The following is a 15847-nucleotide window of genomic DNA, read 5'->3' as shown; positions in this document are numbered from 1 at the left end:
TATATAATAAAGTATGAAAATTGTTCAAAGCTACCCTCTCCCCTAAATTAAATTATTTAGTGCGAAATGAAACGAAATTTTGCATGCCTGTGTAGACATGCAAAATTTCAGCTCAATGGGAAAATGGGAAGTAAGTAAATTTTAAGTTGCAAGATTTTACAACTCCAGATGTCAAAGAAAATAAAAGCTTGTAGATAGCTTTACAAAAAAAAGAAAGATTTATGAAGAAAATAAAAAGTACTGTCTACGATACATTTGCTAGGCCGTGTTGCACCGTCTTACTTTAACATTGACATCAAAATTTTGGATGTCAAAAATCTGTCTAACATAAAACACCGGTTATTGTCAGTTAGGGTCAAAGTTAGGTGGTGCATCTCAGCCTTAGTGTATTTTAATTAAATTTAATACATATAAGGATGACGAAAATATCGATAAGTGATCTCACTCGAATATTTCTTATAGTAGGTATACAAGATGTCGAACAAATGGATACTTACTGAAAAAGTGCTTCATGAGACCTAGCAAACGGCATCAATAATATGTTTAAGAACGAACTGAATCTATTAAAAAAACCTATATTTCCAGCTTTCATACATTTAATACAGTTACAAACAAACACGAAATCAATGGTTTCTGAGAATTCTGAGTGCCTTAATGCCGTCCCTTTTATCTGTTTATTTAGTATTTATTAATTAGTATCTCTTGATGATATTGTAGCAAGTTAAACCTAAAATCATGTTTTCCGTAAATAATTTAAATAAGAATGCAATTTACGAGTTTGTTGTTTGATTATTATATATTACTCAATTAAAAATTTAAGTTTAAAAAATTAACACTTCTAATATGGTAGGTATGGCTGGCGGCATACATTTAGTATGAAATTCGGAAACATTGAATTTTCGCATAAATCCAGTTTATTCTTTGACCTATTTATTGTTATTGTTTTAAAGAGCTCATGAAGCACTTACAGGAATGTTCCTGTAAGTGCTGTTAAACAGTTTCTCGATATCTTGTATAATTAAAAATCAAGTGAAATCACTATCGTTTCCACCCTGTACCTATACTTTTAAAAATAAACTCATTTTATACGTTCATTTGTATATAAGTATCTACAATACAAATACCTAACCAACTTAGTGGACGTTTTATAAAACTATTTGTCTAAGTGTCATCGAGCGACCGCTGGTGGATTTTCCATTTACCTGACCTATCCCTTTATTACTAAACGTTTAATATCAGATGAATAGTTACGCACCAATTTCTCTCATTCAGTCGTCAGTAATTGAACTTTCGGAAAAACATGACGAAGCGTTGTGTGACGATACAGACGCTATTCAACTTTTATTAGTAAGGAAGAGTATATTTTATGTTGGTAGAAACACAATAGCATAGACTAATGTTTTGACACCCTGTTAAAATTTTTATTAGTCATTTATTTTTTCCTGCCCAAACCATATAATATCTTTTATCTATTCTACCCATATTCTGTAAGTAAAATAATAAAAAGTTTGAAAAGAAAGAAATTACAAGTGCGATTTACCTAAACAAATAAATTAAAAATACTTGCGGATCAAAATAATAATAATAATAATAATAATAATTCTTTATTTTCTCCACAATCTAAATCTAAAGGTTAACAATGTAAGGTTTAATATTATCTTAAATTACAATTAAATGTAGTGGACAAACACTTAGATTGCGGGAGACTGGTGTCTGAGCTAGGCTGCGAGCCTGTATTACAGAACACCAGGACTCTCCGCTCTCGACGTGACCGACTAAAACCTGACCTGTGTGTGTATATGTGTAAGTGTGTATGTGAATGGGAGAAGTGCTGGAATGAGAGTTGTGTACTTATCTATCAGCATGAAGGAACTTTTCAGTTTCATTATAGTTCAGAGTTTGTAAGAATTTTGTTACCTTTATTTTACACTCATGCTTAGTTAGGGGGAGGATATCCAGTTTACGTTGAAGTTGATTGTACAAGAAGGGGCCTAGGTAACAGAAAAAGCGTTTAGCGAAACTAGTCTTGAAAGATGAGCGAGCTACAAGATAATTTCGTCGTGACTGCGAGATATTAGGGTCATACTTAATAGCCCCGTGCTGCTTCATTATAGTAAGCAGAATAAAAAGCTGGCGTACAGATAATACTTCACAATACTGGAACAGCTCGTACGTCGGAAAAAGCAAAGGCTTGAACGTACAGACCTTTAAAACTGCTCTCTGAGCTCTCTCTAACACAATCATGGCAGTCATACTGGCGCCACCCCAAGAGGTAATGCAATAAAGTAAGAGAGACTGGCAGAGAGCTGTGTAGACCTTTCTAACTAAGTCAGGCTCAGCGACATGGCGCAAGGATCTAAACACAAACATGAGCTTTCGTAACCTGCCGGAGGTGGTACTGGTGTGCTGTTTAAATGTGAGCCTATTATCAATAATTACCCCCAGGTATTTGATGTGAACGGCAGAAGAAAGTTTGAGGCAGTTACAGTTGAGACTGGGTGAATTGGCATGGTTGTGGGAAAATAAGTTAAGATTGCTTAAGATATTTGGGGAAACGGAATTTATTGAAAATGTCATATAGTGGGTCTTTTGGATATTTAGGGTAAGTAAGTTATGTCGGAGCCATAGAGAGACAGTATCTAGCCCCGCCTGAGCATTAAGAAAGGCTTCCTCCCAGGTGCGACCCGTAAAGATAAGTGCAGTGTCATCTGCATAAGAGATGATTTTGCAGTGTGGTATACTAAGTGCGCACAGGTTGTTGATGTACACCAGGAAGAGGGTGGGGCCCAATATACTTCCCTGAGGCACACCGTACTCAATGGGCAGTTCAGAACTTATAATCCCATTTATAGTGACACATTGGCTTCGACCGGAAAGGTAACTACGGAACAGTTTGAGTTGGACTCCCCTGATACCCATCCTCTCCAGCCTGTCCAACAGAATGGGGACGGAGACCGTGTCGAAGGCCTTTGCCCTGAAAAGTACTCAATCATACTACAATTTACGAAAAAATCACGCGTGACGCATATACGTCAGTGGGCAGTCAACTGACATAGACCCGGCGTCTACGAGTGCCAAAGCACGACTGATTTATGCCATTGGATGCACCCGATTTTATAGTATTTTCAAATTAATTTTTCATTTGAAGATTGAAGATAGATATTTTTTCTTTTTCACATAATAATAGTACTATGTTTCTTCTTAAGTATAAAGTAGTTTATATTGCCAAATGACTTTTAGATTATGAGATGTGACCTGTTTTCTTGCAGTAATTTTCTCGAATTTTGACTATCTTAGACATGATAAAAATGCATTTTAATGAATTAAACATCAAAATTTTCTCAATACACTTTCTTCTTCAGGGTATGCTTATTCTAATGAATACATTCTATCTTCTTACTTAGAAATAAATTTGTTGTAATATTAGTTCAAAGTTGTGCCTTCGCGAGTTACCTGGAAATCGGGCTTTCGAAATTCGCTGTTTTCGTAGGCAAAAATCCAATTTGAACGAGATTTTGTCAATAGACATTCCGTAAAAACGTATGATAATTACGATGATATAAGTCAAAAGAAGCTATAACAATAAATTATATGACTAAAATCATTTCGAAATCTGCCAAATTCTCGATTTCTGCATGAAAAATGTGACAACGCTCTTAAACGAAAAAATGAAATTGCCTACAAAATATGTTAAATGTTGACATGATTTTGTTGATTGTGTAGGTGAAAACACGCGCTGGAGACCCGGCTTTAAAGTGAATAAAGACTAAAGCATTTACTTATAAAAGAACAAGGAGCCGCTCTATGTCTAGTGTTACCCTATCACGAACTAAACGTCATACATTTTTCCTGTATTGTAGCATTCGCAAGTTACATTACATCATAGAAATACTCTAGTCTATGCCATCTTTTTAGCGTCTGTCCACCGGTTTCCAAATTATTATACTCTGAAAACATTATATCTTTTAACAAAGTAATTATAAAATACTAGTTTAGTATTGTGAAAAGTTAACAGACAGACATCTATTAATAGTTATTGGACAAACCTTCAATAAAAAGTTTAAAAGAAACACTTTTAAGTTTTGAGCGCCGGCGTCTTAAAATATTTAAAATAAGTCACTTAATAATTCCATCTTGTTCTAGCCTACTTAATTACCCATCTAAATGGGTGTCGGAATGGGCGATGAGAAGTTACAATTTAGCCGTAAAGATAAATATTTTAGCCTAATTACAGATTTTCGTAACAAAAGCTTATCGCTGAATTTGTACGTAAATCACCCACTTAAGTCTTAAAATCTGTGGTCAGCTAAAGTAACTGCCTTTCTTTAAAGTATTTCTGCTGATTTTCTTGTATTCTTACCACAGAATTGCCAAACTTAAGTGACAGTGGGTATGGCTCGTATAACTGATGGCCGTTCGAGCAGAAAAGTTCTCGAGTGGCCGATCATGGACCGGAAAACGTAGTCTGGGCAGGTCTCCCACTGGATGGACCGACGATCTGGTGAAGATCGCGGAATCACCTGGATGCAGGCAGTGCAGGACCGGTCCTTGTGGATATCAGTAGAGAAGACCTTTGGGCGCCATTAGGTGTAAACGATTGTTCCTTTTATCATAATAATATTCATTACATAGCTTTTGCCTGCGGCGTTGTCCACGTGTTTAATGCGTCACCCAAAATTATTTTTGCGCGCGTCCCTGTTTCAAATACCGGTTAAGTACTATCCTATGTGCTTACCGGGACTATCTCTTTACTTCATCAAAATTGGTTCAGTGCTTTAGGCATGAAAGTGTAATAGGCAGACAGAGTTCCTTTACTTTCCCATTTAAATATTGGTAGGGATTAAAAGAAACGAGTTTGTTTAAAACTAGTACCTAAATGTTTAGGCAAATTACCACTAAATGTGATTAGCACTCAAACCCTCTTGAATAAAGCGATCATAGTAATTCTACAACAGTTTACCCGACATCGCCGCAATCCAGCACGAACAGGTAAACAGATTCGGCTCTGGTTATTGTAGAGCTTCGAGTATTAATTGAGCTATCACTCGTGATCATTCTGGACAAAGATGACACAGAATTCAGAAGGCTTACCTTCCTTTGTATAGTCGACTTCAATTAAAAAAGAGGTTCTCGATTCGACTCGGTTGCACGTCTGTTATAACTTCAAAAGGTGCCACAATATTAATTATTCTTGAGGATTATCGTAATTTGAGTTCATCAGTTGTTACCCCTGACGTAAAAGATCTATCACATAGCCACCTCCTAAGGCTGAGTTGCACCACCTAACTTTAACCGTGACTATAACGATAGCCGGTGTATTTTGTATGCAGTTTGACAGATTTTTGGCGTTTGTCAAAGTCAAAGTAAGATGGTGCAACCAAATTCTTTTGAATTTGAAGTTCCAAGAGAGCGCGGCGCTATCGGTTTACGCGTTCCTCTCATGATTTGTAATTAATTTTCAGGCTCTTAAATTAATGAAATGTTCCTACTGCATCTTATGTATTTATTGACAACCTCCTCTGGGCGTGCGCCAAACAGCTAATACGGGTAATAGTTGTGGCGTTGATACACTTGGTATTATTATTCGAGATCGCTACGTCACGGGACGATGTCTATCCAGTAAATAGTTAATCGTAGTTCAACGACTTGTATAATACAGATACTAGTCTTGTCTATGACTCAGCTTAATATATTTTTTACCTAAAGTTCGTAAATAAATACCCACTAGTCTATTCTGATTCTAATAAGTAGTAGTATATTAGATATAAACATTCATCATCATCGTCATCGTTTTCAGCCATAGGACGTCCATTGCTGAATATAGGCCTCCCCCAATGTCTTCAATCTTAGTCTGACGTGCTGTTACTGCTGTTTGTAGACAAACTAAATAGCTGATATTATTTATTAGTTTAGGTTGTAACTTAATTTCAAACAGATGCAAAAGCTTTAAACAATTTTATTATTGAACATGAATGTCAATTTTTCACACTGAAAAGCAACAAAACTTAGCTACAATACATATTACGTTAATAATACATTTAAATACAACTTGTTGTTTTTTCATTTGTGAGTTCCATGTTGGACCCAAATCTAGAGTCATTCCCTAACCACTAAGTAAGCCGCTGGCGTGAAACCTTGTATTAGGAATTCAGCGCATCTGTCGCTGCCCCATGTACCGGATTGTAAAAGAGTCTCAAACTTTTATATTGTATAAATTTATTTCAAGGGTTCCCCGGGACCTTGTATTCAACCAAGTAAAAACAACCCTTGCCACTAAGGAAAAGAGCTTTCTATCGTTTGTACCCTTACTGCAATATTAGTTGTTTTGATCCAATTTGCTTGATACTTAGATAATGCTTCCTCTGATAAGTTCTTCAAATAGCCATGTCAGGCACCTGTGGATCGTAAAGGACTGAAAGCAATACAGCGGGGCGTATGAGCTTTATAATAAGACTGGCAGTTCGTGCTAGCACTTTTATGTCACTGATTTACTGGAGTAAATCACCGCTTAATTTTAGGTCAAGTATATAAAGTTTTTGATGGTAAAACTATTGTCAGAAAAAATATAGATATTGATGAATCTATGGTTAACAATGACTTCAGTTCCATATGGTACTTTGTGCTTTAACTTTTGGTCAATTAGGTATTGAATAACTACGCAGTGTAAAATGCACCATTACATTACTTATGTGTACTCTGTCATTATAGTTGTTACTACGAGTACCTACACAAGAGGGAGAAAAATCTACCTTCTAATTTTTGTTGAGGAAACTATAATATAATAGACAGTGCTAAATCTCCTGAATTGATGAGGTTATACATTTGAGAGAAGGTAAATATTATGGGGAAGAAAATTGAGAGTACCGAAGTCGGCAAAATGCTCAGCGGTTCGAGGGCTGTTGAGAATTCGGCTCTTTAGGGCTGCTACGCAAATATTTCTTATTTGGGAACATAAGACACGATATTTGTATTAGGTAAGCATAAAAAAATTATGAAAAGTCCAAACGTAAACTTGTGATGTCTGAAAACTGAGAAACTCATTTGATTTTTTTATCTTGTTTTAAAAATAGAATTCAGTCATGAAGGGAAACACATAGAAAGTTACATTAGTTCATTCGTGTATACTACTTAGATATAGGTACTAACTACTACATTGAACTAGGTTCGTTTTGAGCACAACTCTTGGTTACTCAGTAATTTGTGGCCGAAGTTAGCGTAGAGAGGAGTGATCCTTGAAATGTGAAAAAAAAAAAACAAACAAATGCACCGTCTTACTTTAACTTTAACAAACGTCTAAAGTCGGTTAAACTCCATACGAAAACACCGGTTATGGTTATAGTTACGGTTATAGTAAGGTGATGGAGCTCAGCCTTATACTATAGAAAATAAGGATTTCGTCGATGACAATAATTTAGTGTCAACCCTAGCCCAAAAACAGTGGTATTTGCTTCTGCTATTTGTAACGCGAGTGATACTTAGCCATTTGTGTTTCTTTAGCGCTCTTTATGAAACTAACAGTGATAAAAAAATATTGCCTAGCATTCCTCTGCCAAGAGATTTTTTTAACTGAATAATAAGTAAAATATGCATTTATTTATTTGTAGAGATAGTAAAAAAACTTTCAGATAGTAAAAAAGTTTGGTAGTTAGAAAAGCATAACCTATCCACTAACCTATATTATACCTTTAACCACATTCACTATCACTTTATAGTTAGTTCTTTACAAACGTATGTATGAGCGACGCTTGAAATAAGTTATGTTGTTTATTTTTATTGGATTTTTTTAATCTCCTCAACCAAAATCATATTTTTTATAGACGAAGTTACAAACACAGAGCACAACCTAAAATGTGAATGACACCGACAGATTGTTGAAATTCCGATTGGCGAGTCAAGCTGGAATTTTATCCCGACCATAATTTTATAAGCCAAATAAAATCACTTCAAACAGGCTTGTTTCCAACATTTCCCGTGGCAATACAATTTCCACATTCTTTTGATATCCACAGTTTATTGACAGAGCAGGAAATTGGCGCGAATACCGAAATTTTTCCGCCATTTTTAAGGCTACGCGTTTAGTCGGATACATTTGACGTTTCAATGCCTCTCTTGACGTTTGAGATTAGACGGTATTTTGGGGGTTAAATATTAGCTATTTTATTGGGGTTTACACTGCAGGAAGTTTTAGAAATATCGGCCCAAACAAAATACCAGGAAAAATATTTTTAGAACCCTTCACAATTTAGGTCCTTAAAAATAAAGTAAATTAAGTAGGCCAGTAGTCAAGGATATAAATTAAAATCTGGTCCAACTATCGGCAGAATAAGCCTAGGTGCAGATCACCGACTTTTAGTTGGCCGATAGTTGGGCCCGGTTCTAATTGTATGGATCGGCCGATATCAAATCGGTGTAGTGTGCGCACTTTATACATGTCCATACTGATTAACAGTCCGACCCAACTATCGGCCGACAAAAATCGGTAGTCTGCGCCTGGGCTTAGGTAAGAAGAAAATAATGTTGAGTAAAGATATCATCGGCCATAATCCACCAGTCAGACCAAGTCCTCTGTATTAAAAAATGTAATATCACGAGAAAAATTACCGCTTAAAGTGATGTTATGGATATGAAGTTTCGGTTATGGATACAGTTACGGATATTAGAATAATATTATACCGGTTTTGGTTACGGTTACGGATAGTAAATCATTTCGGATTATCCGAAAGTTTCGGATAGTTTCGGTTACGGATATTAGAATTTTAAAAAGGTACAATTCAAATAGCGAGATGCTGCGCAAAACACATAACCACTTTATGTATTATGACGGTACCTATGATAAAGCTAAAACAGGCGGGTATATCAGAATGGTGCCAGGGGATGCCAGACAAGTAACAAATATAAAAAAATATTATCCGAAACTAACGGATAAAGGTAGAGTCTTTTTTTGAATCGGTGTGGGTTACGGTTACGGATATCCTTAACATCCCTGATTTTTATCACAACTCGCATTACTTTTCATGTCTGCGTTCTCATAAAGATACAAAAAAAGTAGAAATTCATCTTGGTGAAATAAACATTTATTATCTGTTGCCAGTTGTCAAACTTTTCAGGCAGCTTTAAGCTGCGGCTTAGTCTGTGATCGAAAAATTGCTGAAACTGCTTAACTTGCCATTAGACTGAAAATATGTCCCCGAAAATGCTGTCCTAAATCCTGCCAAGCTTCAGACCAAAGTTATTTGTTCAGTCTAGAATGTTCACAACGTAGTTTGGAACAAACTGACAGCGCTGACAAAAATGAATAAATCAGACTGTAAACTTTATAACAAGGCGAAGTTGTGTTACACACATTATTTATTTGATTTGTTGTGTATGGAGCACTCTTTACATGCATTTTTTTAAACACAACGAAAATCTCTTGGCCTGCGTCTCACCTGATAGAAAGTAGAAGTTTTTAGAAAGCTTCACCAGGAATCCTCAACCACAAAGGAACTGGCTATCTTACCTCTATCTGCTGGAACACAAGAATGCTGTTAACATTGTTGTTATGGCTACAAACTTAGGTAATATAATGTGGTGGTGATGGTGGTTCTAAGCCAGGCGGACTCAGAACAAGCCCTACCACCAACCAACCTGAAATAAAAAAAATCTGCCCTGACTGGGAATCGAACTCGGGACCCCTGGGCCTGAAGCAGGAAGTCTTACCACTAAACCACAGCGGCGGTAAAACTCTCACTTTTCCCTAAAACTAATAAAATATACATGCGTTGTAACCTTGTAACTAAATATTAATTAAAGGTACCTACATAACGACTCGCTAAGATCAAAGGTAAAGCTAGCGCTTATAATATTTGTGAAATCGTCCGCGTGAAAATTTGTCCGTTACAGAAAAACTTTTTCGCGCGCGTCCCTTTTCAAAAACCGGGACAGTAACTATCCTATGTCCTTTCCCGGGACTGAAACTATCTCTATGCCAAATTTCCATTAAAATCGATTCAGTGGTTTAGGCGTGAAAGCGACACAAACAGACAGAATTACTTTCGCATTTATAAAGTATGGATAAAATACGGAACTGTCTCAGTTATCGCAACATTATTAGGCTCAAATTGCTACGCCAATTTTCGGTATAACATTATTTACGAACTTGCTGAAGTCTATTGACACGGAATAAAATCTTTCACGCGCGTGTACCTTTCTTTCATTAGTACCGTATTATTATTATCTGTACCTATCTAACTTTTGCCTTTATCTCGATTACAATAACAATGTTATTGTCAATGAAAGGAAGAAAGTTTCCGCTATTTATGCCACGTGGGAAGCTTTGTTACTTTGTTATGATTTACATAGGTATTCATTTTGCAAAAGAAAATGAAATTATCAACTTATCAGTACCAGTTGATGTGTTGATCCGAAATGGTAAGCTATAATGGGACGTTTATAATCAAAACATCAAAATCTAAAATATTTTATTCAATTTTTACCACTGGTGGCACTTAGGTATATGGGGCCCATAATACACGTTTGCAAAGTACTTATTTGAATTGATAAAATAATTGACCTGTCATTCTGTTTTCAAAACTATAAAAACTCTTTCCCATGGCATTCCATTTTTGAGGGATCCAGTAATGCAGGATTCCGAAATACTGGACAGTCGTGTGAATTAATACATGTGTGTTTGTAATTCGAATACCAAATTCTAACTATCAGTTTTTTTGCGGGACACTACATACTAGACTAAGAGCTAGTGAACGCCAGACCTACGTTATTTTATAAAGGCTGAAAGTTTGTCAGCGCATGCTCCCAACATAGCTAAGAACCATGGCCAAACATGAAGTCTGGGTCATGGTGGCTTTGGCAGACAGACGGTACTAAAGGTGTGTAAAATACCAACTTAATTACGTCAAAGTATAAAGGCTGATTTTTTGATATTTCCTTCAAAATGTTATTAGAAATGACGTCATTAATTGACAGACACCTACCATGGTGGCAGCCCTTAGCCAGACACCTTAAAGTTCATGAAAATGTAGTCCTACTTACGTCATACTATAAAAGCTGATATTTACATAAAATATTTGAACTATCATTTGATGAAGTTTCCTCATCAGCCAGACACTTCTGATGGTTCCTTCGCCTTGCCAGACAACTTTTAGGGTGCGAACGCGAGACACTATAATTATTGTTTTTTGTACTTTTCTTAAGTTACTCAAGTATTTGAGTCTGTAAATCATCATCTCATGTTGATGAGCTGATGATGGAAGGTAAGTACAACTCCTTAAGGCTTAGGTAATCCCGAATTTTAAAGTGATTACCTCTGAAAGTTGCCTAGAGTAAAGTTCTTAGCAACATTATCATTACCTATGTTAATGCTAATGTTGCTAAGAACTTTACTCTAGGCGTTTAGCAACTATTTTGAAGATAAAATTTGTGGCACCACATTTTCCGCGTATATAAATTCTAGTGAGGATTTGGGGGTCCTAATTCGATATAGAATTTTAAAGTATTATTTGATACTATAAATTTGATTATACCTATGCACAGTAATAGATATATCGTGATGGTTTCGCTGGAAGGATACTCTGCAGCGCAACCACTTTCAATAACAAAATACGGCGAAACCTGTGACATATTTTTTTTTAAATAGGACTAGAATTCTAAAGACATTTCAAAGATTTATTTTAGAAACTTACACTAGACTAGTTAAATCAAAAGTAGTTCCGCCGGGGAGCATGACGTGAATTATCCTACAACTCCTAAGCATTAAGGAGTTGTACCTTCCATCAACATGGGATGATGACTAGCTGATGCAAGCACCCAAATAACTTTAGAAACTATACTTATATATACTGGTTAAAGAATTGTCCTCCAACTCCTAAGCCTTAAGGAGTTGTACTTACCTCCCATCATCAGCTCATCAACATGAGATGATGATTTACAGACTCAAATACTTGAGTTACTTAAGAAAAAGTACAAAAAACAATAATTATAGTGCCTCGCGTTCGCACTTTCAGCCACCCTAAAAGCTGTCTGGCAAGGCGAAGGAACCATCAGAAGTGTCTGGCTGATGAGGAAACTTCATCAAAAGATAGTTCAAATATTTTATGTAAATATCAGCTTTTATAGTATGACGTAAGTAGGACTACATTTTCATGAACTTTAAGGTGTCTGGCTAAGGGCTGCCACCATGGTAGGTGTCTGTCAATTAATGACGTCATTTCTAATAACATTTTGAAAGAAATATCAAAAAATCAGCCTTTATACTTTGACGTAATTAAGTTGGTATTTTACACACCTTTAGTACCGTCTGTCTGCCAAAGCCACCATGACCCAAACTTCATGTTTGGCCATGGTTCTTAGCTATGTTGGGAGCATGCGCTGACAAACTTTCAGCCTTTATAAAATAACGTAGGTCTGGCGTTCACTAGCTCTTAGTCTATACGGGTTGTCCATGTAAATGTCAATATTAAAACGCAAATGCCCGTTGTCACCATCAATCCCTAATTTTTAAGTGACCCCTATGAAAACAAAATTTTGTTACCATAGAGGTCACTTTGACACAAAAATTTGGGATTGATGGTTGCACCATCTTACTTTAACTTTGAAAAACGTCAAAAATCTGTCAAACTCCATACAAAAACGCCGGTTAACGTTATAGTTACGGTCAAAGTTACGTGGTGTAACTCAGCCTTAATACTACGGGATCCTTTAACAGTTCCTGCAAAAATCGGAATGTCTCCGTGAAAAAAAGCCCAAATTGATTATGAGACGGCTCGTGTTCTGAAAAAGTAGTTGGAAAAGTGTCTCGAAATAGACATGCTGTTAAGTTGGGATTAATCGCTATCCATCTGTTAAAGAGGACACGTGAGATCTTTATTTGGTTTTATAACCATAAAAATTGGTCTAATTTATCCCAGAGGTGAGCCCAAAGTGAGGTCTATTTTCAAGTCACATTTATGGTATATGTTAATCATTTATTTAGAAATGAAATGTATTTTTCTTTAAGGATATTTATTGAGCTTTCAAATAACACCAATATTGTTGGGCTACCATGATTGTTTCAGAAGAAAATCTTTAAAGTTCGCGTCGCGGAAGGTGCGGTTTATTTGATGTTGAGTGTATTTTCATTAATACAATGTAATTAAACTATTTTGAACCTTATGTCTTACACATAGAGTTCAAAATTAATTGAAGAAAAAATAAAAATCATGGTAGCATGATGTGCCAGGAACTCTAAATAAATTCTAAAATAATAATCTTTACTTGCTTATGAACCAAATAGTATGAATTCATGGATAAAATAAATATTTTTTTCCGACGCGCATTAAAATTCACCCGCTATGTCCTGAAGAAACATTTTTTTTACCTACTTTTTTCAAAAAAGTACCATACAATGGTATATATTTATAATCCTGATAAATGTAGCTTTCAGGACATATTTTTTTTATTAGATTTTATCCAGTGGTTTAAAAGTAAACGTTTATTTAAAAAAATACTTTTTGGTTTTTGTGAATTTTACTCCATATTTCTATTTTTTTGTATGAAAAGGCAAATAGTTTGTTCTAGAAATGAATTCGCCATCCTTTAATTATCCGAAAATGACACCACATTTGCCCTAATACCCATAGTTTTGAAGATATGGGCCTTAAAGTGAAGCGCGGCAGAAGGAAACTTGCCCCCCCTCCCCCTGCTACCACAGGGGGGGCTCCCGATGTCTACCGACGGAAATCTACTCAGGAGCACTCAAAGAACAACTGGTGCAAAAATGAGCCTTCTATACCAAAGTGGAGGGGTTCTTGCACTAAATTCCCTACTATACGGCATATTAGACTATGTATACATAAAAATATTGTAAATTAGCATTTAAAACAACTAAATAAGATGCAGAAAATCCCTATTAGGGATGTTTCCTGGGTCAAAAAGCAAGAGTTTTAATTAGTCCGTCAGTTAACTTATCAAAAAATACTCTACACGTATTTTTCACTTTTTCAAACTAATGAAAATTTAAAGAGATAAAGCGCGCCAAAGTTCATAAGAAGAGGCCCGTGACGTCAATGCGTGCATAAAAGTGCCGCACGTTGTGACGTCGTGCGGAACTTCAACGCACCATAACTATGTAATTATTTGTTAGATTGACAAATAAAAATATACGTGTCCAATATTTTTTGATATTAAACATTACGGACTAAAAAATTTTTTTAGGAAACTAGCCTATTCTATTGACAGTAAAAGTCTCACTTCTCTATCAATAGGTGTGCGTAGTCAATTTCGTAGGTCTTAGAGTAGGCGCACACCGACCGTTGATTTTTAGTTGGCCGATAGTTGTGCCCGATTTTAATTTGTATGAAGAATCGGCCAAATCGAATCGGCGTAGTGTGCGCACTCCCATATATGCCCATACTGATCAACTGCCCGACTTAACTATCGGCCGACGAAAAATCAACGGTGTGCGCCTACTCTTAAAATAGAGAGCAAAAATATCCTTGTAGAACCAGACTTTAGCCTTGTCAGCCCATAGTCAACTTTATATCATTATTAGTCCAACTTAGTCCAATGATGTAAGACTTCAGCCGATATCTTTCCCAATTACCGCTAAGTTTTGCGTAGGTTTTCTTATCGTCACTTTTTCTTTATAAGGTAAGTAAGTATACAGCACTTGCCATGATTTACGTCACACCTTTTTATCTATACCTACTCAAAATCTACTGGGCTCCAACATACTTAGAGCTAATGCAAAATTATCGATTATTAGTAGCTTAAAAACTTTATTTGTCATTACAGATCAGAAGATGAGAAGATGTACTATAAAGTGGAAGAACATGGGACCCATTTGCAACACGAGCTACACTGTCTGTAAGTGAATAGTCTAATTCTTTAACAATTTGCTGGCTATCAATTTTACTTACATTACATAATAACAATATAAGTAATAATGTTTTCATACCGCCACTATCCTGTTGAATAGAGCGTGATACTTTTCCTTGTCTCATATCTCATAAAGGTTGAGTGCTACTCACCACCAAAATAAAACACAAAAGAGAAACAAACAGATATCCCCACCGTCAACATACGAGACAAACCTGAAACTCCTGAAAGAAAGCGAACAATGATTTACGTTGCCGGCGCGAAAACGTTTTTCATATTACCGCCTGACCTCGCGGCTGGAGTAAATAAGGCCAGAAATCGACCCCGAATCTCTTTCCTATTCGGTAAACAATATTTCATTAGCGGAACACTGCCTTCAATATTTGTCACGGCATGATTCCCCGAGAGCGGTTCCCATCCAGCCTCCTTTGGCCCGACAGTCGTACGTTTGAACCCGGCGCGAGCACTCGTCGCTGTCTGCCCGAACATTTGAGCTAACTTTCGCGGCGTTTCAAAAATCGAACGTTGGTTTCAAATTCGAATTTGACAGTTCTGTTTTGGAATATTTTTAAATTGAGTTTTTTGAACGGTGAATCTTGTTTTTTTTTTAAGTTTCTTGCCTTTTTTGGACAGTGAAGTTTTGAGACAGTGTTTGTGAACGGATAATTACTTTTCTTCAACAAGTGCAGTGGCTTTCGAGTTTACGGAGACACGTCCAACATGATTTAATGTAAGTTTTTAAGCTTAATGGCGTCATTTCTTTTTTCGCTCACTTTAGCGTCAACAATCAACACTACACGCTAATGGTCGCTCGCTTAACTCGACGTCAGGAATTTTCAGGAAAATCTGCGCTGTTATTTTCGCGTGATTTGATCTAAGAATGTATTTTTCGTTGTGGTATTTTAGCCGTTGATTGTTTTGCCTTATTTAAAAAAATACTTTATCAATCCAAAGGATCCAAAACGTTGCGTATGAAATTAAAACACTCGTAAAT

General features: G+C 36.1%; 1 protein-coding gene across 1 annotated transcript in view; it reads left to right on the top strand.

Moving 5' to 3' along the window:
* Positions 1 to 15299: 15299 nt before the first annotated feature.
* The window catches only part of LOC135074351 (allatostatin-A receptor), a 153682-nt gene continuing 153134 nt past the window's right edge, over positions 15300 to 15847 (top strand). The window contains exon 1 of the mRNA XM_063968606.1: positions 15300 to 15583. The gene's annotated coding sequence lies outside the window, so the exon portion shown is untranslated. The remainder of the gene's footprint in view (positions 15584 to 15847) is intronic.

The sequence above is a fragment of the Ostrinia nubilalis genome, chromosome 9, assembly GCF_963855985.1.
Source record: "Ostrinia nubilalis chromosome 9, ilOstNubi1.1, whole genome shotgun sequence".
In the NCBI taxonomy this organism is placed as follows: Eukaryota; Metazoa; Arthropoda; class Insecta; order Lepidoptera; family Crambidae; genus Ostrinia; species Ostrinia nubilalis.
This window is presented reverse-complemented; position numbering and strand designations above follow the sequence as displayed.